Raw genomic sequence first — 4,177 nt, forward strand, 5'->3', positions numbered from 1 at the left:
TGGGATAGGGGGTTTCTGAGTGGGGGAAATGGGGAAAGGGGATAACATCTGAAATGTAAATAAAACATCCAATAAAAAAAGAACTTTCTAAAAAAACAGAAAGAAAGAAAGTTCCACATATGGATTTGTGCCTTATAAACAAAAGAAATAAGCCAACATGCTTTTCTCACAGTGCATTGTTTCCATGGATGTATCAAAGTTTGTAAAACAGAAGTTAAACAAATGGAAAGGCTTTCTGGTGGAGGAACTTTGCCAATCTTTCTTTTGTTCCCATGTACATTGTGTATCTTTGAGGTAGGTGAGCATGCGGTGAGTTTGTTTGTTGAGTGTTTGGCTGGGATACCCATTCCTCAGATAAAGGGGCTAGTTTTTCCCATCCATAGATGTGCTGGAATCTTAATAGCTGTATAACAAAATCTGTCGGCAGCATTTCTGTTGATGAACACTCCACAGAGTGAATTATTTTATTTTTTTCTAGTTATTTTTTTCTAGTTAGTTTTTTTTCTTGTTATTTTTTTCTAGTGGCTAGAACTTCCTCTACTCATTGTAACATCCTGTTCTCAGCTTAACAAGCAGTGATACAACCAGAAAAATCCTGCATAATTTTTGTTTTGGGTCACTCTGAGAAGTCAGCTTACTCCTGTTTAGATAAATAGTACAAAATAGCACTGAGTTTGTGTAACATTCATTTCTTGAGACTCTGGAGAGTCTTCACATAGCTAGAATTAAGGAAGACTAAAGTACTATATCTAGAGGGAAACCTGGGTCTCTACTAGATCGGTAGACATGTTGATTGGCATTTTATTCTACGTGGAATAGTCAGACTACATTGGCTCTCACTTTCTAGATTACTCATTCATTCAATAAATATTTATAGAGTCCTTTCTATATATGTAAGAGAGAACTTAACTGATAAAATACATCAGATTGAAGAATATATACAGAAAATATGGCACATCTACACAATGAAATAATATGCGTCTATTAAAAACAAAGACATCATGGATTTTGCAGGATAGATCTTGAGAATATCATCTTGAGTAACCCATTCCCAAAAGGACATGCATGATATTTACTCACTTATAGGTGGATATTTGCCTTAAAATACAGGATAGCTCTATTATACTCCTCAGACCCAAAGAAGCTAAACAAGAAGGAAAGCACAAGCAAGGATGCTTGATTCTCACTTAGAAGTGGTAATAAGAGGCAGATGAAAGGAGGGATCTGGGTGGGAAAGGAGATGTGGAAGGGAATGAGGGGTTCAGGATCAGATATGGGGATGGACTGGTGGCCATGAGAGTGAATGGAAATGTGCATCTGACTGGGGTCAGGAGGGGAGGAACATGTCCACAAAGAGACAGAGACCTGGGATAAATAAGGCACCCATGAATCACAGCACTGGGGATATGGAATCTGAAGAGGCCACCTCCCATAGCCAGGCAAGAACCCCAGTGGAGTGATAAGGACACCAACTCACCCACAAAAAGTTGGTCCAAAATTTATCCTGTCTACAGGAAAGACAGGGACAGGGGAATGGAGCAGAGCCTGATGGATGGCCAACCAACAACCAGCCCAACTTGAGACCCATCCCATGGGCAAGCACCAGTCCATGACACTATTAATGATACTCTCTTATGCTTGCAGATAGGAGTATAGCATGGCTGTACTCTGAGAAGCTGCACCAAACAGCTAACTAAGACAGATGCAAACACCCACAGCTAAACTGTGGATGGAGCTCTTATGGAAGAACATGAGGATGTACTCGGGATAGGATCTCCATGAGAAGACCAACAGAATCAACTAACCTGAACCCTTGGGGCTCTCAGAGACTGAACCATTAACCAAAGAGCATCATTAACTAAATAAGTGGTTCCCAAAGTATGGTCAGATTCCTTGGTAGTCATAGACATGATAGCTAGTAAGCTATTCTGTTGAGCTTAGGGGATAAGACACTGTGCTCTCAGACATCCAATTTTAAGTAGGTCCTGATAGTTCTCTGAACATGAAAAATGAGAGAGGTTATTTATTACAATGTTTCTCAAAGAATGATCCTTAGGCTCATGATACCAATTTAAATCTGGAAACTTGTTGGGAGCACAAATTTTCAACCTTATCCCTGACCTACTGAACTAGAAACTCTAGAGCTGGGGAAAGTGAGCTGTGTCAGAAGTAAGACAAGTCATTCTGTTTCAAGAGTAGGAAATCCCTAGACTGGAATAGAGCTGAGGAAGTGGATCCTTTCAGCTTAATGACTTACTTCCTGTTTTGTTTCACTTAAGAGGCTCACTGCTCCAATTGTGCCCTTACACTAGGCTCCTATTAAAAAAGACTCAACTGAGTTATTTAACTCTTCCTGCTCATATTAGAGACAAATGACAGTATTTCTGGGAGCATGTCTCTGGAAACAAGATCATAGTACTTTTCTGGTTGTACATAAACTAGTTCAGTTCATTCTAAAAATAACCCTATGGATTAGCAACTCTCCTCATTCGCATTAGATAGATAAGGAGAAGAGTCCCATATAACATACTTGTCTGAGGAAGGGAATGAATCCAGGCAGTATGATTCTGTAGCCACATCAATTGTTATTCCTCTTTGCTGTCTTCTCAGTATACCTACGAACCCTGGGAGTGATTTGATCTTAGGTAGTATTGTGCAAGTAATTTCCCACTGTCCTAGTTTACTTTCTATTGTTATTTTCCCTTACAGCTCTCCACTATGAAGGGAAGCCAGGGGAAGAACTCAAGGCAGGAATTGAAGTAGAGGCTACAGAAGAGTGCTGGTTAATGTCTTGATCCCCCATGACTTACTCAGCTTGATTTTGAAGGTAGTCCTGTATCAGCTGCCCAGATGGGGCACAATCCACAGTGGGCTGGGCCCGCTCACATTAATTATTAAGAAAAAAGCATGAGCAGCAACAGCAAAAGCAATGGTAGCTCCACAGATATGCCTGCAGGCCAATCTGAGGGAGGCATTTTTTTTTTCAGTTGAGATCTCAGATGACCCTAGCTGTGTCAAAATGTCAAGGAACTAACCAGTATACCTTCGCTTTTAACTCTGATTTCAGTTGATGGAATAGTGATCACAGAGTTCATGGAATGACTCTTAGTAGAAAGCTCTGAAAACTGAAACTACTTACCTAAGATTACATAGTCAATCAAGTGTCAGAACCAATATTTAAATCTCAGGTCTGTAAGTTTCAACTCAGCATTAACACATTTCCATTGGAAAAAAAAAATGAATATACCAAACCACCCAAATTAGAGGAGATATCCAGCAGCTTGTGGTTTACCAATGTCCCTTTTTCTTGTTATTATTAGCACAAACCGTTATTTTCCTGCTTTTTCCATAAAGGGCAACAGGACAGCCCCACAACCCCCCGAGAGAACAATGTCACAGCAATAACTGCAAACACCAGTCTCCTTAAATACAGAATTTGTTCAGGAGCTGAACTTTAGGTTCTAGTAGTAGTGTCTTCAATTATGAACTACATAGAATCAAGAACATAGCAAAAGCTAAGTAACTTTACAGTCTCAAGTCTCCTAACTTTTCACTTTGTTTTCTTAGCTTTGTTTCTAATTATGCCTCTTGCGTAATAAAGATTCACCTAGGATATGTATAGAAGTTGACATTCCGTTCAGTCTTAAGATGCCTGTCCATGCTGGGTGGTGGTGGCGCACACCTTTAATCCCAGCACTTGGGAGGCAGAGGCAGGCAGATTTCTGAGTTCCAGGCCAGCCTAGCCTATATGGTGAGTTCCAGGACAGCCAGGGCTACACAGAGAAACCTTGTCTCGAAAAACAAAACAAACCAACCAACCAAACAAACAAACAAACTAAAAAAAAAGATGCCTGTCCTTTTAAGATTAAGGCTTTATCACAACACCTCTGCAAATATGAAAGAGAAAATTCTCCATTTAGACATAGAAATATGAATATGACCAGCTTTTCTGTCTGAAACTTCTAGTCTACATTTTTAGAAGTGTGAAGTTTGAATTAAGTTCTTAATATCAAATATGTTTATTCTATAATAAAAGTCACTATTAATAAAATGTACTATCTCAGCTTGATTTTTGTTATCAATGTATTAATTATTTGTGTCATTTCCTCCATTGCAATGTACGAATAAAATAAATTATTAATTCTGTTTTAAAATCTAGCTCTGACTAGCATTTTTA

The sequence above is a fragment of the Grammomys surdaster genome, unplaced genomic scaffold (assembly GCF_004785775.1).
Source record: "Grammomys surdaster isolate TR1022 unplaced genomic scaffold, NIH_TR_1.0 61, whole genome shotgun sequence".
NCBI classification, from domain to species: domain Eukaryota; kingdom Metazoa; phylum Chordata; class Mammalia; order Rodentia; family Muridae; genus Grammomys; species Grammomys surdaster.